The sequence below is a fragment of the Buteo buteo genome, chromosome 16, assembly GCF_964188355.1.
Source record: "Buteo buteo chromosome 16, bButBut1.hap1.1, whole genome shotgun sequence".
Classification (NCBI taxonomy): Eukaryota; Metazoa; Chordata; class Aves; order Accipitriformes; family Accipitridae; genus Buteo; species Buteo buteo.
This window is the reverse complement of record NC_134186.1, coordinates 20448669-20475677: the sequence shown is the minus strand read 5'-3', so window position 1 is coordinate 20475677 and position 27009 is coordinate 20448669. Positions and strand designations below refer to the sequence as shown.

General features: G+C 42.2%; 1 protein-coding gene across 3 annotated transcripts in view; it reads right to left on the bottom strand.

Annotated features, from left to right (window-relative positions):
- Positions 1-25290, bottom strand: part of TEAD1 (TEA domain transcription factor 1) — a 164812-nt gene extending 139522 nt beyond the window's left edge. For all 3 annotated transcript variants that reach the window (XM_075048121.1, XM_075048122.1, XM_075048123.1), the window contains exons 1-2: positions 24955-25290; positions 24142-24288 (exon numbers count right to left, since the gene is read on the bottom strand). The gene's annotated coding sequence lies outside the window, so the exon portion shown is untranslated. The remainder of the gene's footprint in view (positions 1-24141; positions 24289-24954) is intronic.
- Between the last annotated feature and the right edge of the window lie 1719 nt (positions 25291-27009).

The window sequence follows — 27009 nt, the reverse complement described above, 5'->3', positions numbered from 1 at the left end:
GGGAGCGTCAGAGCTCCCGCTGCTGCCCCCCCAGCCGGAGGGTCGGCGACGAGGACGTGATCCTCGCGGTGACCGAGAGCCCGGGGTCCGCCACTTCGCGCTCGCGGGACGGAACGGGGGCCGCGCTCTGCCTCGCTCCGCAGCGAAACGCCGAGGAGCCTCGCGGAGCCCCCTCCGCCCCGCCAGGCTCACGGCCTTCAGAAATGAGGCCGCGATAGGTCCTTTTTTTTTTCCCTTCCTTTACGAACGGCGCCTCGTTATTGCAGAACGATGCGAGCGCTTAATTAGCGCTATGGGTTAATCGCTCTGCCTGAAGAGTTTCCCTCTCTTTCATGAATAAAGGCAGCCAGCCCAGCTTCCCGTTATCCAGCTACCAGCATCAGCTCTAATAAAGCACCAGCTTCGGCCAAAGTCAACCACAGCCATCACACAGATGCGTAACGTCTGATGTGTAACTGCAGATATCCTTTCTTTTATGGGGTTAATACTTGCCCTTGGGGATAATTGTGCAGGACTCTAGATGAGAGATTTCCATAAAAGGCAGTAAGAGTCACCCAGCTAAAACCACACATAACTCAAGCTAGTTTACCCCGTTGCATTATTTAAATGTCTCCCTTTAATGTGAATGCATCAATTTAAAGGCACAGTGCTGCCAGTGCTCCGAGCAGGCAGCTCTTCTCTGGCGACCGAATGTGTCTCTTCGGAATTTAAATTCGCATGCGTTTCCAAAATGTGCCTATTCCTAGGCTTCCCGGCTGTCAGAAAACAAAGGCGTAAGTCTGCCTTTCCCATTGCTGTGGGGGAACTCGCGGTGTCCGGTTTACTGCAGCGCTTTACCCAGCTGTCAGGCAGGTAGGGGGCTGTGCCCACTCTCTGCACCAGATGTGGATACCGAAATCCAACGCACCCGCCTCTCAAACTGTTGACTGCTGGTGATTCTCCTAACTCCAAATCAGCACGGGGCCACTTTGTGAGTGGACCCAGAGAAGGAGGAGGAACCACTGGCTGCTCCAGCCCTTCCACTCTGCTTCCCTCTTCCCAGAGTACTGACTCTGGCTCATGCCTTCCTTGCAAGCGCTTCTGCTAAACCAAAATTTACGCCAGCACATGCAGGTAACTAGAGACTTTTCCAAATCACTTACAGCTTGGCCTTCCATTTTAAGATTACAATTTTTTTTTTTTCTCCAGGTTTATTTCTAGTCTATATTTATAGAAAGAACACCAGCAAGGTTCAAGTTTCAGCAATTAATGAAATTTAACTACATTAATAGGCAGACAGCCTTTTTTAAAACAATTTTGGTTTTAATGTTAAAAAAATGCAAACAGTAATAATAGTGAGGTAGAACTATATTCATTTGATTGCATGTTTCTCTGACTACATGTATAAACTTGTTTCCTGGTCAAGGGGAATTTTTGTGGGTAGGAAAAAAAAATTCTGCCATCCACTCAGTCCCTGAGTATCTTGTTTTTATAAGGCACAAAGGTTTTGTCAGTCAGGTTACCTAGGAGTGAAAGTTATGTCTCATAATCCGTAATTCTGTTGCCCATTACACACCATCTGGTGACACAGTCACAGATAATCTGATTTTTGTCTTTTAAAAACATCACATAGCTGTATCATATGGCAGTATGATAAATTACTTATTTAAATGTCATGCTTCTGTATAGTTTACAAATCCATGGTCACTCTCAGTTAACCTGAAAGCAGTTTTGAGCAGAGGTTTTTTTATTTGTTATTTCAAATATTTGAGTCCCTAGCTGAGGTTTTTATCTATTTACAGTTACACCTAAAAGTGAATGATTAAACAGCTAACATCTAATCTAACCAATCTTTAAGAAGCTGTTATTGGGATTCAAAGCTTTGCATCTACAGTGGAACAAATATCATGACAAAGCTATTTCATGTCCCAAAAGCAGCAATGTCTTATCGCAGTGTCTTTACTAGGAAGAGCCTGATATAATTTAATAATACACTACTTGTTCAGTGTGATGCAGGAGTTCTCAAGTATTTCATGTAGATTCTGGAAGTCTACCCACAAAGAGTTCCTTGCAAGATAACGGTCCATCAATACATCTGCACCTTTGCAGCAGATTTGCTTTTGTCACTTTATTTTCAGTCTCCAAAAGTAATCAAAATAGTTAGTGGGTTGCCAAAAGTTGTATCCTCACAAAATAAATCAAAAAAGAGAATCAATCATGCTAGGCAAAAGAAAGCTCTTACACAATTAACCTGGTGAAGAGAAATAGGCCGTTTGCTGTTGCTCAACTCCTTTGACAAACTATTTCAGTGGTCCTTACATTCTCCAAGGCCAAACCTTCAAACAATCTCATCCCCTTCTGATGAGCAAGACACACCCAAAACATTTTCAAGCGGGGTGGAAAGTAGTAAAAGAAGATTTCTGTGATTTGCAGTCAGGTTCTTCTGGGAAGATTACATATTTCTAAGAGACTATAATGTACACGCACATCTGTACCTCTGATACAATCACATAATCAACATTCAAATCTAGATAGCTATTTTTCCATGCAGATTTTTATTACTTTCTCTTCCTGGAATAATTAACCACTTTGGGGATTTTTTTAACTTAAGAAGTAAAGACTTAATTTTCACCTGACTCTCCGATTACATTTCTGAAAAATTCCCATTTTTCTTGCAGGCCAGCTTTAAATCAGCCTATCAGGCTGCTGTGTCCTTTTGCAATGGCAGGTTTTGTTCCCACCAGAGCCTCTAGGCGAGCCAAAGCCAAAGCACATCCCTAAAATAATCTCATTTAGTGATACACCTCCATCACTCACCAGAAGTTTCCACGGTCTGAGGCTTCGTTTGGGGAGAGGGAGCCAGTAGTGCTCCGATGACAGACAATTCCTCGCAGAGTTTCATGTTGGGCAATGGCTCGCCAGCAGTCCAGCTGCTAGGATGCCAGACCACGCACCATGGGGAAGCAGGGAACATTTCCGAAACCTGGCAAGCACAGAGATGGCACACAAGCCCCAGGTGCAAGGTCACAGGTGTTCCATTATGCTGCTCCTCTCTCACATGCACCTGCTGAGCCCTAAAAGCACCAGACCTCATCCACAAAGGGTGGAAGGTTTGTCCTACTCTTGCTCCCTCTGACCAGGCTGTCCAGCTGCCTATGCCTATCAGGTATGTTCTACTACTAGAAGGGATTTGAATAAAGCATTTAAGTATCTGGCAAGCATGTTCTTCAATGAAGACATGCTATGAACTAAGCAATCATATTTTCAACTGTGCTGCCTGCCAGAAAAGTGCACAAACTTCCAATAGCAAAGAAATGAGGTCATTTTGGTCAACTGCCAAAATCAGCACATTTCCTCTTTTGGTTCTGGATGCTGCACCTCCACACTCCACAATGTGTGACAAGTTGTGAGAGGGAGGTGCAGTCTCTCAGAAAAGGAAATAAAAATTAAACCGGTGGATGTTATTACAAACAAAGCTGGGCGGGGGGTGGAAAAGTGGGAAAAAAAAGAAAAAATCATGAAGCATCCTGATGCCCCACGACCTCCTCCTGAAGATCTATTTAATTGGAGTCCAATTTAACGTTCCTAAGAAGATGTCAATACCTTATCTTGATATTGCAGAAGTGTAAAGCCTCATCCCGTTAGAGGAATTCAAAAGGCTTACATGAGGCCTGCAGCTTTTGGTTAGAAGGCTGGACTGGAATTTAGCAGATCAGGATTAAACCCTGGTCTTGCCACAGGTTCCTGTGGGGCTTGAGCAAGACTCCTAACTTCCCTTGCCTGAGACCCTCTCTTGTGCCTGGTCTTGTGCATTTAAAAACTAAGTTTTCCTGAGCTGGGAATATGTCTTTACAGTGGAGTCGAGTCTGGAACAGTGGATTTTGGATGCTCATTTGGGCCTCTTAATGCTAATGCAGCACAAACCAAAATGACAGTAGTAGTAGTAATAAGAATAATAATAGTAATTATCTCTCAGTCTTTATTTTCAAGTTAATGTCTGCCAAAAAGTGTTAGAGAAGTTTCTCATTGTGGCAACTACTGTATTTATGTGTGTAATTTACAAGCGGCTCATCTGAATAATTTGAATTTTTTATTAAGATTATTTTCTCATTTTCCATTGAGAAGCCTTCTTAGATACTGACTCACATTCAGCCTTGTAGGGAAAAGTGCCAAGCATTTGTTTTTCTTATGTCTCCAGTAGTTATTTGACTCCTGCATTAAACTCAGCAAAGCCAAAACTGAATAGGAACAATCTTAATTTAATTATTAAATATATTTCAAACTTCACTGTGATTTTAAAAAGATCTTTCATGTGGGGTAGTGGAAATGTGCCAGGGAAATCTAAAAAACTATATGTAATCCTCTCTCCCTAGCCCTTCTTTCTTTCAGCCTCTCTCAAAAGGAGGTTAGGTAAACTCAAATCTAGCCGAGCTAGGGTGAGCTAGTTTCACTTCAGGTTCGCTAGAAAAAAAGTTACCAGGGCATCATGCCAAGCCTGCCACTTTTGAGATAAATATGACTTTCTTTCAGGGCAGTTTTATGAGGGGCACAGCAAGAGGCTCATATACTATGGCAATTCAATTGCAGATTTAGCTATGCAGCAGCTGCCACTGCTTCATTATAAAGAACAGTTAGCTCTGAAGTTCTCTTAAGAAGTTTACAAAAGGGACAGTGTATTTTTCTGACGTCTGTTACGGTGGTGTGGAGATACACAGATGGCCTTTGACTCTCACCTTCTGCATTGCACAGAGCCAAACCCAGTTCTACAGAAAGGGTTAGTCCTTAAATTTGCCTGCTCTTTTCCTGATGACACTCCCCTCATCTATTTGACTATCAGAGCCAGCTTACTTTCCTTGGGAGGGTCAGATTGGCAGATGAACTATAGTGAGGAGAGGAAACATGTTAAGTATGAAAACATTCTCATAAGCTTTCACAGGAAAAGGATGTAGCTAACAATAAAAGAGAACACTGCATTTCTCTGCCAAACTTTATCATACAAGATTATGTATTTCCAAAACTTACGTTTATACCAGTTAAATATCGGTAGTGCTACATCTACAGGAGGCATATGCCAAAATACCCTTCCTATATTCCCCATAGTAAGTCAGTTCTGGAGGTTCCTTTCTGAGGTCAGCAGTAGGCAAATGTATCACCACCTCACTTAACTCGGGATGCTACCAGAGTGCCAGGAGTTACAAAGTGAACCGCTTCACCACTGTCCGAGCAGTCCCGTGAGTGACCTGTCAGGGAACACCTCCAAGGGCCACCCAGAAAAGGCTGTCAGACTGCTCGAAGCAGGCTTCATTCACCAGATCCTCACCCATGGTACTGATGGCCTTGCCCCCTGCTAGGCACAAATACTGTTTGCTGCACAGTTGGAAGGCTAATTACTTAAGGTTCGTTCTTCCTCCTCTGGGGTTGTTCCCTGCACTTCTTCAGTTTCGCAAAGCTGGTACAGTAAAGCCAAAGAGCTGATAAAAGTATGGTCTGGACATGGCTTTGAACTGCTTGCCTTTGCTTGGCTTAGCGGCCATATCATTTGCGGTTTCACTGAAAAGCTTCAGCTCTGACTGTTCTGGCCGAGTTTCATGGCTTTCAGTACCTTTCCAGGGAGCAATCAGAATGAGCTTCTTGATGGCCCATCCCTAGTCCAAGCATTATTCCCAGAAACACACCAGCCAGCAGAGACCTATTGGCCTTTACTTGCTGTCCTCAGTGCCATCAGGGCAGCTGTTTTTGACTCATTCCTTATCTTGTTCACCTGTGGACACATCTGCCAAACAGGCAGCACAGGTGATTTTTCCTCCATGCAGGCTGCTGGACAGACATTCGCAGGCAGCTCTTGGTTTACATTCGGCGTCTACTCAGTGGAGTGAATGCCCAGGTCAACACTTGTACTCAATTTTACAAATGCAAAAGAAGAAAGAAAAGCTGCTGGCAGGTCATTCTCAGAAAGGGTTACGGGGGGCTCTGTTCATGGATCTGGAATTGCTGCACGCGATGAAAGCGGTCTATTAACAGTTCATCATAAAACATGCTCAGAGATTTTATGTCCTAAATTATGTATATGATTGGTTTGCCTGTTTGGTGTCTGTTAGTGTAGTGGGAAGTCTAAATTACTGTTATTACACCTCTAACTAAGGATTTTTTAACTATTATTTAAATTAAAAAGAAAAAAAAAAGACAAGACCTCAACAAGAATATTTCTAAAACCTCTGATCATTCTGTGAGCAGCCTTAAATACTGACTTGATACTTCTTCTGGTCCTGGGATACACCAGTTTCAGCATGTTACTTCAGAGGATAATCAGCTTTTCTGCAAGGACTGAGACCTATGCATCAGTTTCACTGCTTAAAAATGGTTCTTTACATACATTTTCATAATAAAGCACTTTATAACTATTACCCAATTATTGCTTACAGCATTAAGTAACAAGGTATTATTACTCCAATTTTACAGAAGGGAACAAATCATGAAATCTGAAATACTTATTCTGTTTTTGCGTAGGCTTTCTCATATTAATTAATTATGAGACTTAATTACACTCAATCTCACCACTCCAAGCCAATTACGGAAAATTGTGTAAAGCAAAGAAGTAGGGAAATCTCTATCTCAGAGACAATCACTTACACTGACAGCACTTTCCAAATAGGTATATAAAAGGACTTAGCAAATATTAACTCACACACCCAATGCAACAGGATGGATTTTTCTCTGATTTTTCTCCAACAGCCCCTACACTAGTCATCTGAGCAATGAACACTTCTCCCAGCTTCCTCACTCAACTCTGCCCCAGAAACCAAATGCAAATCTCTGCCCCCTGACTCGTGCCTTAATCACATGATCACCTTTCTTCCCAGAAGCAGTAAAAGAATCACCAGGCATGTTAAAATTGCCAGATTAGAAGAGCTCTAATCCAATGACTTTAAACATGGGTTGGTAAGAATTGGTATATGCTATATATATATGTTGCAAAATATTTTTAAACTTTCTATTTATTTTGAATCTACAGCAATTTTATGTACCAAAGTTTAACCTGCAAGGGGAATGGTAAATCCTCTAAAACATCACTTAAAAAGTTTTTGTTCCACTGAAGTATACATGAACACTTCCACACCCTATGTTGAAACGTTAATTCATGATTTCCCACAGCACTTAGCCACAGGGATTCACAACATGTTTCAATGCCTTCAACAGCAGCAGCGTTCCATGGGGAACCATTCTCCTGTTTCCAAGACATGGCTCTTACGAAGATGGACTAAGCCAAGGCAAACTGGCCTTTTTATATTAATACCAACTGATCCTCCCATAAAACGTGCAAGGAGAGAAACAAGAGCAATGATCATCTTTGGCAGTTTGTCTAAAGACAGCTCTGAGTTCAAATAAATCTACTTAATTAAAATTGGGGAGAGACATTGAACTGACAAATACTAATTTGAATTTTCCTTGATTTCTTTGCTCTGTTTGCCAGTAAGTGAAGGTTGCTCTAAAAGACTCTTCGTGTAAATGTAAGTGGAGGAGACTCCATTCATTTATGACTTTGACTTCTTCGGAGCCAAGATTTTCCCCCAGTCTTCACAGTTATGACATTTTGTGTTCAGTCTGGCCTATTCCAGCAGAATATTCAGTCTGTGCTCCTCGCAATTATGCCTTGTTTGCATCACACCATAACAAGTGTGCTACAAGAGTTTCACGGACCAGAATCTACCACACAGTATATTTTAAATGCTCTCCAGTCATCTAAGTCAGCCTCATGGCATGGCAGCAGAATTAAATACAATGGAATCTGGCAGGCTGCATTCACAGGACTGCATTGTAAAAAGGGGAAAAATAAACACTAACATTTTGACTGTTTCTTACAATTTTTCTAAATACTCTTAAGTAAAACAGAAATACCTTGCTGACTGAAAAAAACAAAAAGTTTGCAGATACCATTAAATCAGGCACCTTTCAAATACACATTCTTCCTTATTCTGCAAAGTTTTCCCTTCTTCTCTGCCCAATGATCCTTCCATATTTCTGTTAGGGCAGGAAAGGGCAGCTTCAGCATAAAACGGGCAGAGATAACCTAGGCATTCAAAAGAGTGAGATGCTCAAATCCACATCTAATAACAGCTTTACCCCCACCCAAGTAAACTCCTACTTCTCCCTATTCAGATGAGGGAGATACCATCCACCTCAATTTAGGCACAGAGGGTGGATGACCAGGATCTCCCTCTGGAAGCCTTCCTCTGAATATACAAAGAACTAGAAACTTTCTTTAGTAAGATTGGCTTACCAAGCACCAAAATTTTAGCAACAAATTAAGTACCCGGTCCTCTTAATTTGGACCCCATCCTCCAAGCTTCAGAACAGACACTTTCCTTGAAGATGCAAACTGTAAATTGCAAGCGTAACATCAAGGCATGAACCTCCATCTACCACAGCATTGTTAAAACAAATATCAGCACAAATTCTGTGTTAATGACAGAGTCATGTATTTTCCATGCTTTTAATACCAACCCCTGAGCTTAATTATTATATTTAGTGTCTAGGGCAGCAACACTTCCTACCCAGCACCCATCATCAGTCCAGCAATTAATTGCATACCACTGACCTTCATAGAACACCATGGAAATGTTATTACTGTACAACTCAATTGCATTTCGCACAACACTGCCCCATAACTATGTCTTATTATAAAAAAATCATGTGCTTACAAAAGGGATAGTTGAGCCAACTGAACTATTTATAATTTGCAAGAATAAAAAACATTTCAGAAGGTTTGCAACATACATACAAAAAACTTTGCAGCCTTAATACACAACAAATGTTACTAAGATTCACATTATAGACAAATGCAGAATGGAAAATATTCCCTGAAGTCATAATGGCAAGGTTATGCAGTATGCTATTTAAAAGCTATTCACCAATGTCCTTTTCCTTTTAGCCAGAACTCTATGGTAGAAATTCAACTGAAGAAGGTCAATTAATTGAAATTGTGGTTCTACAGCTGAAGAATTGGATGTGTAAGATGAAGCAGCTGAAGGAAAGGACTACACTTCCATATACTATTCAGTCCTAGAAGAGAGGGCTAGCAGTCATGGCCTATGTTTTCTACATTGGAGTTACCTTTCTGCAAGTTTGCCACTTTGTGGGTGCTACATCCTGCTTATGTCCTGCCTTACTCTCTTCTCTCGTTTTTAAGAAAATGCTACCGCTCAGCACATTTCTTCTAAGTTCAAGAGTCTCCTTGCTCCTTTCCAAACCAAAGGTTCACAAAATAAATAATTATTGCATGACTACTCTAATTCAAATTGGCATGCTAATATAAGAGCTAATGTAAGTCAGGGCAAGAAGACTTTCTCCCTAGATTCAAGGGCTGCGTCCAGGATGAAATAACTTGTCACGCCCAGGATTTCACTGCTAGTTTCCAAGTTCCCAGACTTCAGTGATCCAGCCGGACACAGCCACAAACCTCCACACCAACACATCTGCACCAGCCACAGACTCAGAGAAGGAAAGGGACTAGTGCAGCAGGTGGCACAGGCTTTTTGGAAGATGTACCCGTGCACTGAGGACCCCCAAAAGCTGCTGTTTTGGTAGTTTGCACTGTCCTTGTGCACTTCTGAGTTGTCCTCCAAATTTCTTACTGGAGCCATTACTAGGCAGCAGGCTGGCAAAATGCCCACATGCATGGTGAGGTGAATCACCCTTCCTCCAAAGTGAAAACCCAAAGAATATAATGAGATAACTATGGAGTAAACTGAAGGTCACCACCAAGCTTTCTTGCAAATCAAATGAGTAAGGTATTATTACACTTTAAAATACTACATCTCCCAAACACCTTGTTAAATTTTTCCACAAGCAATGAAAAAGCTTTCTACCATGGCAAATTCCACACATATCGGGCACACATTTAATTTCACCAAAACCCAGTTACGATTGGATTTACCACATCAATCCAGTTTCAAACCTTTTTTGGTTAAAGATTTGTAACCTATACTGCCAATGACAGTAAGATTATCTAACAAACAAAACTCATCAACAACACTTTGCTTTGAAGAATTGCCTACACATTGAATGGATGAAGTCTCTGAGGCAATTCAGAGCTATATGATAGTAGTGGGTTTGTTTTGACTTTCTTTTTTTTTAAGAAAGTCATTAAAATTTTTCAGTTGATATCAACAATTTATTACTGCCTGTTCTCATAGGTACTTCTATTTCTACAATACAGCAGAGGAAACGTGAAGTGAAACTAGCTTCATTGTAATGAAAAAGGGATCTCATAATTTAATTCACTTTGCTCTCTAATCACAAATGCACAGAGAGCACGAACTAGGGAAGAAATACGTAAAGCGATGCTACAACATAGCATTCACAATTTAAAATCTCGTTTCCTGTAGAAGCGTGGGTTACAGATCAGAATGGAGAGTACACACGTTACTGAGATTACTGAAAAGTTGCGGGCAAGGCTATGATTTGGAGGCAACAACCCTGCTCTGTGTGAAACTAAATTCAAAATTCCCATTGATTTTGCTGACACCTTGGCTTAGATATTCTTGAGGCCTGATCACAGAGCATAATAATATATATATATAGATGCCTGGAATGACTTGCTATACATCTTGATGTAAAAAGAAGTTACAAAACAAATGCAAAGATGACAGATGAGCCTTCCCTCTCCCAGGCAGGAAAGCTTTTATTGCCATCTCTTCAACACTTTCACTTCTGCCAGAACTCCCCTCTGCCCGCGTGGCCCCTCCAGCTGTCCAAAGTGTCTCCTCCAGACAGTACTGCTGAGCAGGCGGAGCATGGATTAAACAGTATTAGATGTTCTTTCTGTCATTTTGTTTTCAGTAATTTAGAAAATTATTTTTCTTGTTGTGGATATTTTTAAATGGGGTGAGGGAGATGTTACAGAAAAAATAAAAATCCCCAAGACCGGGATATATCAGAATCTCCACAATGCTTAACATGTCTCTGTGACCATGTGCACAAAAACACATGCACATGCATGCACACACACACTAAGATTAAAGTCAAGTCTTTTGGAGGAGGCTTACAAAAAAAAATAAAAAAACATGTTCAACAGGAAGAGTCTGTTTAATGTAGGATTTAAGCAAGGCTCTTTCATTTGCATAGATCACTTACAGCAACAGCAATTCATTAAATTCTCCCATAAAAATCGTGTTATATTTTGTCTAAAGCGACACATTCCTTGCAGATCACAGTGCCTTTCTCATGCTGTTAATAAGATAATCTGTTACATGAGGCTTACAAATCCATTTAAATTGATTTTAATTAATGAATCAATCACTAGCCACTGATGACTTGGTCTACAGACAGCAAGCAATTCAAAGCCCCAGGCCTCTAATCCCAAATCAAAATCCACATTAGAGCAACAGGACATCTCTCTGATCGATAGTAACACAGAGATGTTCAGTTCATACACATTTAAAGTGTATGAACTTGATCAAAATGTATCTCCAGATCTTATGCATTACAATTCCCATATTCAGGACTGTTCAACTAGGAAAACAATATTAAATCATTTACATTTCTTTGCAAGTGAAAGAAATGAAATCAAGCACAACTATAACGTGCTTCTAAACCTTCAAATGGAATAAGCATCTAAAAGTTTTTTTCTTTGCTCTTAAACAATCAGCTGCTTAACATTAATTAATAGAAAATTGCACTTCATATGGTCACAAACACGAACAATGCCTTCTACATATGCTTTGATCCTGTGACAATTCACTGTTATTCTCCACTGCTAAAGTGCTTAAATTTTCCCTTAAACAGAAAACAAGAAGAAAGATTTCTGTCCCAAAAGCAGCATGCAGAAGCAGCGTGAAGAACATCCTTGTTATTTCAGTAAGTTAATTATTATAATTATTGTTATTACAAGAAGTTAATTACAATGCAGTAAGTTAAATCCACAATAGGTGGTGTGATGTTGAACACTGCAATCCCTAAAGCATCAGCATCTGGCTCCCTGTAGCAGAGGGGACACACCTGAGTGAGGCTTCTTCTCCTACGTACACAAACAGCTGGTCCTCTAGCACAGCATCTGTGAATAAAGCACCACTTCAGCTAGCCAAGAGAAAGGAAGAAATGATGCACGCCTCCCCAGGACCCTCCTTCCTGGACGTAAGCATCTAGCCCTTCTTTCAAAGGCCGCTCCTTTTTCTTAAAACGTGAGAGGGAAGGAAGGGTGAGACAAGCCAGCTTGCCTCCAAAACAGTCTAGCTGTTTATAGAGCTACACTGTGCTAAGCCCAAGCCACTCTGCTCACATGGTGCTCTGCACTGCACAAGCTTGATGGTACAGACCTCTGCTTGTCTGGGACATGACTCTGCACTGAGCTCCCCCACCTGATACAGACTTGCCTCCAGAAGCTGAGCAGCAGGTACTCGGAGAAATTTAGTACCAAAACCTGAGATGTCTACAAACCTCCTGTACCAGAGAAGTTGGTGCTGTGAGAATTGCAGTTATGGACCGGTTACCCTGTTTACATTTTTTTTAAATGCCATCTGCACCTTCATGGTTCAATAGCATCCAATTAAATATTCTAAGAGAAATCCCGATCCCCCCCCAGCTGACAAAGCAGCTTGCTTGGGTGCTTGCTGCCCCACTGGAAGTCCCAGCACCCCACCTCAGGCACAGTTCCATCACGACAAAACACATTCAGTGGCCTGTCCCTGGATGGACGCTACCAGCCCTACGGTGGGGAAAAAGAGCAGTTGGCATGGGCCATCGGAAACGTGCCCATGAAAACCGTGCTGATGCCAACCTGTCAATCAAGAGAGAAGAGTCTCTTCCTCTCCCTCAAGGGCAACCTCACCCATAACTCCAAACAGTCCCTTAAAGGCTCCAACGTCACTGTCTGCGCAAGGGATTGACCCTCTCCGGGTCTTTCCCACGGGCGCGAAGTTGCACAGACCGAGGGAGGAGGTGGGAAAAGTCTCTGTTACGGATATGGGTCTCCACATAGAAAGCATCTCAGCACTCAGCTGCCTTCAAGGTGGTCTGCACTCCCTCCTTTCTCCCCAGCCCAATCCTCTTCAACACAAGAGTCAAGAAGCACCGCACTGGCCATCAGTATGGGATCACCTGTGTCAACCGTTTGGCTCCAAAACTCTGTAAGTGGCCGTTACACGGAGGTCAATTTACCAACACTGAACTGCACCGGCTAAGAAAGAATCCAACTTGTAGTTTGCTTTTTTAAAGGAATTTCACATATTATCTAATACAAAAGATGTTGTTGCCTAACAGGCAGTAACCATTCTGCCTGTTTAAATGAAGAGCTCTGTATTTATTTTTAATCAATACTGCATATACAGTTTAACCAATGCTGTCAAAAGTAGCTTTTTAATGCAGCGTCTCACTAATTTATTGCTCTCAATACTTGTGTTCTTCCCAGTTTGTTATGAACAAATGATTTTTGGAGGGAGGAACAAAAAAATTAATTAAAGAAGGTAGGTTTGGCTTTTATGTGCTGCTAATTAATTAGAGAGGTAAATTAACCAAATAATAAGTACAAGATACCAAACCGTCTTTCATAATATTTAAGAAAAACATAAAGGGTTGAATACTTTCCAGGTGTAAACACATTAAGATCAACATTGTACCAAAGCTGAATCTGGCCCAGTTAGCTCAAAAAGGTAAATAGTGCATCCTCTTGCACAGATGTCGTAGTGTACAAGCACTCCACATTTAAAGAGACAGATTCTGCAGCCAACAATGCTCCACTGACATAAAGACAATCAATGTGTCCTTGATTATGAGGAGGCAAACAGTTTTCACTACAAAAAAGGAGACTGAAAAACAAATCATGTGTTTTTATTTTACAAGTTCCAAGTTTGGGTTGGGTTTTTTTCAAGCCCTTTTGGAGCACTGAAACAGAATAAAAATAGTTTGTTGCACAAGCATAAAACAAAGTAACTGCTAAATAAACATTTTTAAATTTACTCCTATGTGTTCAGTTCTCGTTCCCATTACTCTTCAGGAGTTGGATGATATCACTAAAATATCTTTCCGTTTTCTGGTAAACTGATTAGATGGGTTTTGTCCAAGAATTGTGCCATAATGTGTTCCCTTTATTTCATATTCTGAATATCACTGCTGGAAAATGTACTGTAGCACAGAATGTAGTATATGCCAATATATCCTGACATTCAAATCAAGACCACAAATTATAAACAGTTTCAGCAAATTGACTTGAGTGCCTTTGTTCCTCAGACATACATCTTCCTATTGCTTACAAAAGCAGCATATACTAACCACTAACGCTGCTATAGCCAGTACTGGGAAAGGAAGTTATTGAAGCCTGGATTTCCTGCTTTCAGTCGTAGCCAAGAACTGTGAGGCTTGTAGTGGTTTCAGGAACTGACTCATCTAATGATTCATGGATAAGATACTGGTTTTAATATATTTCTGATCATAAGACTCAAACTTCAAAACCAGTGATGCTTAATTTTTATTTTAAAGTTTAAAAAAGTACATAAATCAAGTAAACAAATATTGTCATGGGACACACTGGCTAATAATTATAAATGTGTTTTACAGTGCACTCAGTTTTAAAAAATAGTGTGTTTAACTTCCTGGAAATTCATTTCAAGAGAAAGTTGACAATGAATTCAAAATCCACTGTCAAAAAACAGAGTACTTTTGTTGCAATCCTGATACAGCTGAAATTCAAGTGGAGGACAGGTGGGATATCAATTGCATTTTTTAGATATACCTTTGGTACACATATATCCACTGCTACATATTAATCAATGAATCCTAGATCTGCTATTGTTTGCACGTGGTTTCTTTAACTGTGTATAAAAAGTATTATCAAACGATCGGCTAGTAACAATACATTTGGGTGCTTGAAACAACAGGAAAGTTTTTTTTCAGGAGTGACTGGAGCTGCAGAGGTCAGTCTTAAAGCAATGACTAACACTGGATCCTAAGCGCTCACAAACACATGCATCTTGTGCTAATTCAGAATTCAAAACCAGCCATTTTTACAGGTTTAGTTCTTCCAGAGGGAAGCATGCCCTCCAGTGCATCAAAATGCTTTTTGCCCACAACACAAACCTCATCAGTATGCTGTAACTTGAACTGCCAGGCTCTTGCACCTAAAAAATAGCTTGTGATGGAAGCTTAATTCTGCTAGGCTCATGTATGGAAAAGTACTGGTTTACTTTTTAATTTTTGAACTGCAAGCTGCAGCTACTCACACGCTATGTACAGTGTTGCGGGGAGGGAGGGGGATGTTAGCATTTCTATATTTCACCATGTGCACAACTAGCACAAAAAAAAGAAAACAAAATGCATGTTGCTTGGAGGGGAAAAAAAAAAAACACAGCAGTTAAAACAGTTGACAAGAAAAGGCCAAAGTGCGCTCAGTGGCTGGCAGTCATTTTATGGCTATAGTCCTACAGCAGATTTACTTAGATGACGTCAGTGGCTCCAATCCAGCTTTTCTTTGGTAGCATTTACCACTTGCCTCTTGAAGCCTCCACTATGCTACAGAGCAGTAGACCATAATCAAAATTCCCTTTGTGAAATAGAGTTTACCTCAGGGCACAGAGGCATTGCTAGCTGAATTGCAGGCTCTTCACCCTGTACTGCATGCCCAGAAATAAATAACCTACAATACTGTACTTTCCTTAATACAGAAGAACCATTAAAAGCAGCCTGCTACCTAAAAAAGGGTTCTTTAATTTGTTTCCAAAATCTCAGAGGCCAGAATATTAATTTTCCAAGCAACCAAGAACTATGATAATTCTACTACCGTTTGGACTTCTTTGTATTGTTTTTAGAGATTTTGGAAGATAAAGTTATTTATGGGTCATTGTTTCACCAACAAAAAATATTACTAATGCTAGAGGCTAAAGGGAATTTGTATAGGAAGCTGCATATTTTAAAATTGTATTTTAAATGTGCCCCTTCAACTGGTCAGTAAGCATATAGTAAATATGCCAAGAAACAGAGAAAGAAATTACAATGCATAAATAATGGTAAATTTAAAGAGCAAAATGCACATTATTTGGAGCTATGGATTTCCTATCACAAAACAATGACTGGAACCAATGAAACACTAGTAAAGCCAAGTCAAGCAGATACCAAATCAACTAAAACTTCACAGGCTCTGAAGTTTAACAAAAAAAAAAAAAAAAAAAAAAAACCAAAAAAAACACACACCCCACCCAAACCCCACAACCATGTGAAAGATGCATCCGATTGTACTAAATAAACATAGATTTGTTATGTTTTAATGGACCCATCAGTCCAAAGACAACCATAATCATGATGGGTGACAACTAGATACATTAGTGGAGTGAAAATTGCTTCTCACAGTTAAGTACTTAGAAATTACTTATAGGGAAGATGCACACATGCCTCACAGAGAACTGGAAGTCTCAATACCTCTCCTTTCCCAGCCTCTTCGCTTACCTTCCCCCCCAACCACACCCGAATGAGAGATCACAGGTCTAACCTGCAATGAGCCAGAAGACAAAAAATGCTATTATCATCCAACTGCGTAAGACACAACATGGACCTGAACTATAAATCTGAATTTAAAGCAGATTTAAAATTTGAGGTGACTCCAAACAAGCTCTAAGTGGACAGATGCTAGCATATCACGTCCCTGCAGAGAAAATAAAAGCCTCTTATTAGCAGCCTTAGATGCCAAGCCAAGGGCACGAAACCTTTCTCATTTTCTGCAGGTGTCCATGTCAACTCGGGCACAGCAGTGAGGTTGGAGCATCACCTCTCACTTCACTGCCCGCCTTGCCGGCCTCTAGGTGCTCTGCCAGCTCCTGCATTTTTCCATGCAGTTCATCCGGGTGGACTTTAGTGGGGCATTAAAGAATGGCCACTGTTCCAGACTGTCATATTACTCTGTTCCAAAGGGACAGGAGAAGAATTTTCTTCTCTTTGACCTCCTTTCATTAGTAAAAAAGTGGTGTCAGCAAACAGATTTAGAAGATGATTGTAAATTTCTTTGAGAGAGGGAATCAGGTCCTTTTACTGGCCATTAAGGATCCTGGACATGAAAGGCATTGTACGAGCACAAGCCGTCCTTTCTTTCCAACAGCCAGGGCAAGGAAGGAGTGGAAGCAGCACAGCGACGGGGATGGGCAAAGAGACCCAACAGCGCAACCACATCTGTGAGAAGCAGCAGAAGCGATAGGGTAAGGAGGACCTGGCAAGACGGAGAGCAAAAGGAGGGAAACAAAAAGCCACCGTGATCCAAAGGAAGGAGAGCCTAATCAAGCACTGCCCAAGAACAAGTTCATACCCGACAAAGAGGAGGGTCCAGGCAAACAGAGACAGATGCGGTGCCCTGTAAGGAACAGCAAGACAGAGCCTGTAGGGCAGAAGACACAGAGGAATGTGCTGCAAGGTCAGAGAGCAACGCGGACAGATCCAACCCTAAGGACATCACTGCAGCATTGAATGGAAGACTGTATTTATGGTTTGAGATTTTTCCTGCAACAAAATAATTATGGCCAAAGAAAGGCAGGGGTAGGGGGAAGATGAAGGAACTTCCATTGAGTCTTCAAGTTTCCACATGGCTTTCAGCTGATTGTGGAAAAGCAGAAATAAAAAAAAATAAAAATCTTCAAAGATCAGCTGATAGCAGATATAGGGACACAATTGTTTTTAAAGATTAATTTTTTTGAAAGAATAAGGGTAAAATCAGGGATATGGGAAGTGAAACTGTTTACAGAGTTTTGCCTTTTATTTTAAACTGCAAACCAGCTTTAGGACAAAAAGTGTGTACGCATGGTGGTGGTAAATTAAATATGAATAAATTTCCTTTCTCCCATTAATTAATGTTTCCAAACACTATTTTTTTTAATTGATACACATAACAGAGGCTTTAATCCACTAAACCTCTATGAATTTACCTTTTCTTCCAAAATCTTTTCTGACATTTTCTCCCCTCAAAACCGAAATGTCATTCCTGAATTATAATCTCCCAACAGAAAGACAACCATGTAAAAAAACATGCCAGCTAATTCCAAAAATAAGCACCATTGTTCACAGCACCATGAGGTGAATGAATGGCGAGAGATTCCACCAAGGGAATAACTGTGATGTCTATAATGTTAAGGAATAATCTGGCACCAAAAATACCCAAGGCCATACTGGTTGGTGATTCAAACATGAAGCATATCAAAACGCTACTGATAAGCTAAATTAACAGATAGCTTATCTGAAGCATATACTAGCCATATGGTGCCACAACTTCTGTTGCCTGTTGCTGGCATAACAATAGGCTACTGCAGTCTTAGACTGGAAGCACTATTTGACAAACTGTCAACAGCATTATTATTTTTTTGCAGAGCTCTAGGGCAATGGCGCACTCGCCTGTTTGCATTTTTTTTTTAAACAGGTGAACAAAGAGTAAACCAGATGTCAACTTTAGAAATCGAGCTGTCTGGATCAGGAGATTTAACAGAGGCAGGCATACTGCTACAGCTCAAATCTAGACAATGAGCTTTTCTAAAAACACTCTGGCCTAGGGGAGTGGCTATTTAAAACACTTGGCTTCTTTTATTTCAGCACTATGGGAAGTGAATTCTGCTCTTAAGTGCCAGCTCAAATGAAGTCATTTTGTTTCACTGGGGCTTTCTTTGCATTTTAGAAATGTAGCATGTACTGTAGAGTAAAGGAAAAGACAAGTATGAAAAAAAAAAAATCTGATTCTTTTTCAGCTAGAAGCTGGGTAAAAGGCAAGGGCGGGGGGGGGGGGAAGGGGTGTTTGGAAATTAGCAATTTGATCACATACCAAAAAAAACTCAAATAAAAAAATCTGTGAAAGGCTAATCTGAGCGCAAGTTAAAAGAAATTTATTTTCCCCTCATTAAAAAAAAAAACACAAACAAATAAACAAACAAAAAAACCACCAAAACACTTTTGAAAGCTTTAGGAAGACCTGGTATTTACAACACCCTCAACCTCCACAAGGCAAGGTGTGAATACTGACCGATAAGGAAGATTTACAATGGGACTTTAATATCTTACAGAAGCACAATCTGTTAATACCAAAAAAATCATGAAAGTCATCTTCTTGCTTTATTTAAGACATACTATTTGAGGAAAAAATCTTTTAATAACACAGTAATCCACTCAATCGTTTAAAAAATTGACAAAACAAAACCTACTGTCAATCAACACATAGTAGATCTGTCTATGGCATTCAATTATGAAAATGTGCTTTTAGTTGTGTTCTGTAGGGGTGTGAAAGACATAATGAGGAAAATAGATAACTTTCTGTTCTAATAATCTGTTCTGCTTTGATAAGCAGTTATGGGAACATATTTATTTTCTGACTTATACCCAGCTAAGTATGTAGCATTTTTTAGATTATCTTTTCAAATTGTTCTTGAACATTCTCAGTTTAAAAAAAAAAAAAAAAACCTCCTTTCATGTTAAGTTGAGATTGCACTTGAACTCTTTCCAAAAGCCAGAGCTGTACTGAATTATGATAATTAGAAAGCTGTGCGCATAAAAGGCAGCACAGTTGATGCATTTAAAAAAGTTCATGCCAGAGAATATAAGTTCAATATGTTCTCACATAATTAACATTTCCCATCATTAGCAGCAGTTTTCAGTTCATGTATCTGTAAAAACAACAGCACTCGTCATTGTTTTAGATTCCCAGTCAATAGCATTTTAATAGTTTTACACATAATCCTAAACTTTCCTTCCCTTCCCCCTCCCGGCACACTGAGATTTCACATTCTACCTTCTGACCTGCTAGCAAGTAAACTCGTATTTTGTGCTCATGTGATTCTGCTGCTGCACAGACTATCTCCGATTTGAAAGTTTAGTGAAGAGATAATAAGAACTAGAAATCTAAGAAGGCCATTTGGAAAGGCACAACAGGATGCAGAGGGAATAATCACGTTGTTCCAGTAAACAATGACTAGAAGACAAAGAACAAAAAGTTGTAGGTGATACCTTTGACTGGACAGGAGCCAAACTAAAACGGGCTGCCTCTGACAAACCCAGACACAGGCTGGAGGGACTCGGAAATGCGGTTGCAGCCCTGCACCAACCAGGCAAGCATCTATAACCTCTTTACACACTCTGTGGATTTTCATCGCGTTCTTGATGTAGGTACAAAAACTCATCAAACAAATAAGGGCATGCAGCACATGACAGGCTGCTCTTTGACATTCATAGACTTCCCGTGTAGAATATCTCAAATTAGTTGTTAGCTACCAGATTTTGACACAGGCTTGTTGCCTTCTTTCTCTTCTCTCCACTTCTTCAATGCCTGTATTTTAAAATTAATATAATTCTGGTAGAGCTTTAATAACCTGACACAGTATAAAAGTTGCTGAATCTGCATCAACACAGAGAGAAATTTTGGGTTTACCAATAACCAGTTAAAACTCACAGTGACTGCAGTGGGATCAGGATTTCATACAAAACCAGGAGAGGTTCAGGGTATTAAATTAGAAAACTCCTAGCTGAATTTTATGCGACAAATCTGAGGAGCAGATTTGAAGCTGGTGCCTCAATGGATTGAAGTCTGCAACTTTTCACTCTCTTATGTTTTGGAAATGAGCAATCATTAAAACCAAACACAAAATTATTCCAGGAAATATTATTCCATCCTTGTTCCACTTGCAAAAGTCAAAAGGAGTTTTGTGCAAGAACACAGAGCAAGATATGGTCATAAAGTGGGAAATTATTGCAGCGATTTTTCTTCTAAAAATGTGTCTTCAGCGTGGCTGAGTCGGTTGGCTTTACAATAAATAATGCCATTAATCTGTTCATATATCACAGGATACAATTTGAATTATACAGTACTTGCATAAACTGCCACCAAACCTCTAACAGCCGTTTTCTTTCAGGGAGATGATTTACCTCTTGCAGGTTCTAAAATTTTGTTGCGACTCACTTAGATTTTTTTTTTTTTTTAATAGTAAATGACTGTAGTTTAGGAATATAAAACATTCCTGCTTGAGGCAAGCACTAATGGCAAAGTGTAGCATGGTGACAAACCAGTAATTATATCTCAAGTCCCAGAAATAAGTAACTACTATTTCTCTCGTGCATAAGTAGGTCCCTCTGATCAACTGAGGATTTCAAAACCGTTTTTAAAGGGCCCATTTGCACCCTCATTACAGCCAACATAATACAGCAACAGGCCATATGAAGTCAAAGGAATTAACCTGAATTTAGACCAGATTTTTGAAAAGTCAGCCCTCACCTCATGTTTGCACACGCTATGAATAAGAGCACAAATGGAATGAGCGACCAACTCTTAATAGAAATTTGCCTGCAAGTTTTAGGCAGATTGCAAGCAAAGCAGAACATAAGCCCCGTACAGAAATTTGAAAAAGCATGTGTGTCAAATCTGATAGTCTTTTTAATCAAAGATACAGAATAGCACCCATGTCCTTCTTTAGACATCAAATACCATACTAACCATGTACATAAAGCATATGCTGTAAATATCTTAGTATTTGATCCAGGGAATGTTTATTCCTATGAGTCATCCCAATCACTTTAGCCCGAGTAGGGACTGGATCTAGCAAACCTTTTCTTCTTAAATAAATGGAATCGCTTCAGAAAGACAGTTTTTAAACCATCTCCGGAAAGATATAGCATTAATATTAACATCACGAAGAAACACCAGACAAAAAGCGTGATGTATGCGTGTGTACATACAGTCAGAAACCACGCGTACAAAACGTAATGTGTGAAGGGAACCTTCTTCCAAACACACACATTCAGAGCCGTACACAAAATCTTCATGTTTTGGAAACAGTCTTAGGCACCTTCCAATAAATCAGATTACTTCTAGTGAAATCGTTCCAACAGTGTAACCATCCTACTTTATAGACTGAAACCTGACAGCTATATCATAATACACAATTACATATTTTTACCTTTCACTTTTTTCTAAGTGAAAGACACCAGAATTTCTCTGTAGCTCCAGAAGTCTTTATTACACTTTTGCCTGTACTATATCTTGAAAGTTTGCTTACAATATGATCTACAAATGTAGCTTAAAAAGAAAGGAAGAAATCCTTTTTCCCCTGCATGTGACTTAACTGTGCTTAACTTTTTCAGGCATGGACAAACAAAGCCTAAAAACCACTTTAATGATATCCAAAACCACTACACCGTCCAGCAACAACAACAGCAAAAAACGCTAGTTACAAATTATACCAAACACGTTACACACATGCTCACACATCTCCACACATCACAGTATGCTATCATTTCTCAGCTGGAAACTCATGGCGGGTCTAGTTCATAATAAAGTTTCTGTTGTTCTTTTTTTAGCTGTTTAGTTAAAACTCCTTTAAGCAGAGGCTGTCTTTACTATGACTCCTGTCAAATCGAAATTTTTCCTCTGCTTCACTGTACTGCTCACGTACATGCCACCCAGCACTAAGAAACTGTACAGAATATAAAACTGTAATTTGAATCTCAAGAGCTGTTGTTACACTCTCCTGGGTGCAAAGGCTAATAATATTTACTTCACCAAAGCAGCATATGTAAAAACTGATGCTCAAAATACACCTAACGTTTAGCGATCAAGTACTTTCCAAAGGTATTTGTAGACTACTAAGAAAAAAAAAATGAATTAAATCCTTTGCATCCAAAATTTCTGCTTGCTCAGCTCATAAAAACCTGCAGCAGGCAAAATGCAGAATTATCCCTATTGGTATAGAAAATGCCTTATGACCTAATTAAAAACCAGTGCAGTGTGAAAAGACACGTTTTACCGTGAAGGTGAAAAATAAATGCACCTCAAGAAAGTTTACCTTTACTGAAAATCATTTCCAAAAGTTGATTTTAAAAACTTGCAAGTTCAAAATGTGACCCAAATACAAAATCTTTAATTCTGTGTTTTAAAAACATTTGCTGCATTAGTCCTTGTATTTCTATTCCCAAATAAAGTATGCATATGCGTGCGAGTATATAAATATATATACACACAAACATGCAAGCTTCCCTCCTGCCCCCAGAAGTAATTTAATATACAGGTCTGTGTCATTTTTGATAGCACCATCTTACCATCAGTACAATCTAATATCCCTGTAATGGTATTCCCCAACTATTTATAGAGACAGAATACATCATACATTACAGACAGGCATTCTCAATCTAGGGTTATAAGAAGAATCCCACATAATTTTAAATTAAGTCCTAATGTAATTACAATCATTTTTGTTTTCATATTCAATTGCAGGTAGCACTTAGTTATTTACATGAATTTTCCTGTAAGAGGCATTCCCACAGAGATTTCCATATTAGATGAACTGCATAATAACTGAACATGCAGCTAGAGAAAACAGTTTTTTTATCCATACAGCTCCAAACTTTGCCATTACCTAAGTTAGATATCTCTGTAAAACCGCTAACTGGCAATACTGTGTTTCTAAACTTCATCAGCACTAAGGGAAAGCAAATATGCTTCTGTTAGACAGGAATGCAGCTGTATAGGTACTTTTTTCCCCTGAGGCTCTGCCATTTCAGCTTATGTTTCTTATATATAGTATTTTACGTCAGAAAACGCCAGTACAATCTGATGTTCCTTGGCCTTTCTTTCCCAGATGGTGTTCAACAATGAACGGTTAAAAAATACTGGGAGCCATTTACATTCAGAAAGCGTAGAAGAGAACTGCTCCCTAACTTTCCAGCACTTCTGGAGGTCACTTTTCATTTCTTCATATCAAAGGCAGGCACTTGTTTCTAATAAGTTAACAACTCTCCTGAGAAACGTGGGTGGCTGGTATTTCATTGTTTCATAAATATTTTTATACTGTAACACCGTTCAACTTAAAACAGATTTCAAGAGGAGGAAAAAAAAAATCACGACTAGGATTCTGTTCAACTGAGGTAAGAGCGCAAACTTTTTGACTTGGTCGAAGGAGAGATGTTCCCCCACCCCCGCCCCCCACCCCGCTTTATTTGTCCCGGTCGGGTTTGCTCGGTTGTTTGGAGGGGGCCGCTTTGTTTTAATTTTGCTCCAGAAGCCGGACTGTATAAGTTTTTCCCTCCCCCTCAGAAGTGTACTTCCTTTGAAAACGCTCTTTCTCTGAACAAAGGCTGCCACCGGCCCTCCGCATCAGCACTGTGGACATCTGTGGAATACGGCTCTCGAGAACGGTACGGATAAATAAAATCCCCTACGGTTCCTACCGAAAGGAAGTTTTCCAGGGACAATCTCCTCCGTGTTGTTGTAACTGCGACTTTGTCTTTTTTGGATACAATGTTTCTGCTGACTCCCGAAAATTTTCCACTTGAATGTGCAATTAACCAGCAGCAGCGGCAGCAGCGGCAGCAGCTCTGGAGAAGGAGAAGAAGCAGCGAAAAAGGACATTCCTTCTTTCATCTTTTAGAGGAAAAGAGAAGGGGGGGAAGGAAAGCAAAACTCGGGGCAGCGCACCCAGCAGAGCTCCGAGCCAGGCCGGGCCGCACCGCCGGGGGCGGGGGGGGGATCGCTCCTGAGGGCTGCGAGCGTCTGCGGCGAGCCCGGGGCTGCTCCCAACTTCTTGCTTCCCCGTGGAAAAAAAAAAAAAAAAAAAAAAAAAAAAAAAAAAAAAAAAGCGAAAAACGCCAAGGACCGGTGCGCGCGTGTGTGAGGGAGAGAGAGAGGGAGTGAGTGTGTGTGTGCGCGCGCGTGTGTGCGCGCCCGGCTGCAGAGCAGTGACTCAGGCAACTAAGTGCGAGCGGCGGCGGCCAGGGGGAGCGGAGCGGAGCGGCGCGGCGCGGCGCGGGCAGCAGCCGCCTGTTGCAGCTCCGGCCGCGGCCCCGCAGCGGCAGAAACTCCGCGGGAAACAACTTCTCCCCCTGCCGCGGCCCCTCTCCCGCCTTGCCCCGGCACCTGCGGGGGCGCCGCCCCCCCCCCCCTCACCTCACCCCCCCGGGCCGAGCCGGGCCGGGGCCGACACCCCCCCCCCCCCCCGCCCCGCCGCACAAAGCGCCGTCGGCGCGGCCGCGGCCCCCTCTTACCTCCGCGCCGCGGCCCCCCCTCCGCGCACCGCCAGCGCGCCGCGCTCCGACGGCAAACTTCGCCCGCCGCCCCCGGGCCGCCCCGGCTATTTATGGCCCCGCGCCTATTTTTAATCCGCCGCTCGGCTATTTATACCGCGGCGGTAGGTTTTGCCGCGGGCCGGCGGACGGAGCCCTCGGAGGATGAGTTGCTGCCCGGCCGGCGGCGGGGCGGGCCGGGCTCCCGGCCGGGCTGCGCGGCGCCAGCGATGCGAGGAATGCGCGGAATGAGGGGAGGAATGAAATGAACGCGGGAGCGGGGCGGCCGCGGGGCGGAGCGCGGCCCGCCGCCCCCTGCGGCCGCGGGCGGGCGGGCGGGCGGGGCGGCGGGCGGGGCCTCCGCGCCGCGCTGACCTCATAGGGGAGCCCGCGGGAGGGGCGGGGGGGCCCGGCGGGAGAGGAAGGGGAGCCCGGGGCACCGCGGCGGCCCCGCGCGGGGGGCGACACCGCCACCGCCGTGCCGTGCCGTGCCGTGCCGTGCCGAGCCGTGCCACGCCACGGGGTCCGCGGCGCTCCGCTCCGCTCCGCTCGAGGGCCGGCGGCGGTGCTCCGCGACGGGCTTGCAGCGCTTTTGCGACCGAGTTGCGAAGTACGGGCTTGCGACGGGGGTCTGCCGGGAGGGTCCGCTGTGCTTCGCAACGGGCCGCGGGAGCCGGCTGCGCCCCGGATCCCGGACCCCGCCGCCTGGGGTGGCTTCCCCTGGGGAAGCCCAGTTTACCCGCACACGCGTCCCACCCCTGGGGGCACCGCGGAGCCCTGCGCGAACAAACCGCCGCCAGTCCCGAGGAAACGCAGGCCTGCCCCCGGGAGGCCACCGGCAGCACCCCGGGGCCCAGGAGAGCCCCGGAGCAGGGCGGGGAGCGGGGAGGCTTTGGACGCATCGCGCCCCAAAGCGACGTGGACGTGGCCCGGCCCAGGGGTCCGCGGTCTTCGCCCCGGACCCGGGTCAGGACTTCTCTCGCAAAACCGGCCCCGGCTTCGGATTTCCCAATGCAAGTTTTGCACCGCTCGAGTTGGGAGCCCAAGTGCCGCCAAGACTCCCTTTACCCTTTCCGCACTGGCGCAACCCATCCCCCAGAAACGCTCCCCACGCATTATCGGAAGGCACGTCCCCTTCGGTTAACAATCCGCTACCTTATGGAAATCATGACAGGGCAGGCACAGCTGTTGTGCTTGTGAAAATTATGCAAATACGGCATAAGCGAAATGGGTAACTGGACACCTCGGTGCCTGTTTGTGAAATAAATTGCCTATTTTGATGTGCAAACATACATTTCTATCCACCTTTGAAAGTTTGCCCAGCAGGGCCACCACTTTTGGAGATGTCAGGAAAATCACATTACAACCTCAGTAGAACCACATGTTGGTGTCATCAGACAGCATTAACATGCTCACATCACATATGACTTCATGGCATGCTGGGGGGATTCACAATAAACGCCCTGTATATTACTTTTGTGTGATATTAAGAAAAGATGTTGAACGTGTCTCTCTCTACATACCAGAAACGTGCTCGTCCTGGTGCTTTCCCACTACCAATCTTGTAAGACAGCCATGCTGATAACAGCCACCATTTTAGCCTGTGACCGACCCAGGAGCCTCTTGAAAATGAGCCACTTAAAGCTCACGTTGCAGTTCACACAGGGGCTGCAAATGTCTTTCACCTTTGTGGACCAGGCACAGAGTGTGTATGATAGGCAGTGCAAGCAAAAGTTGTAAAGTTCCCACTGATCACACGAGTGGTACTGACTGAAATCTACTGAAACCCAACCCTACAGAAATGGCATGCAACAAGTAACAATTCCAAATGAAGCCAAAGTTTGAGCAGGTCAAAGTATAGGGAGAAGGCAAAAATGAACAAAATTTAGGATATTTTTTCCCCACACCATTCCACACTGGCTGAAAAATTTCTTCCCCAAAGTAGGCTATGAGGAACAACCTCACACACAGAGAGAATTTCCTTTCTCTTCCCCTCCTCCTTTCCAAATAACTCTAGTAATATTGTCTAATAACTAA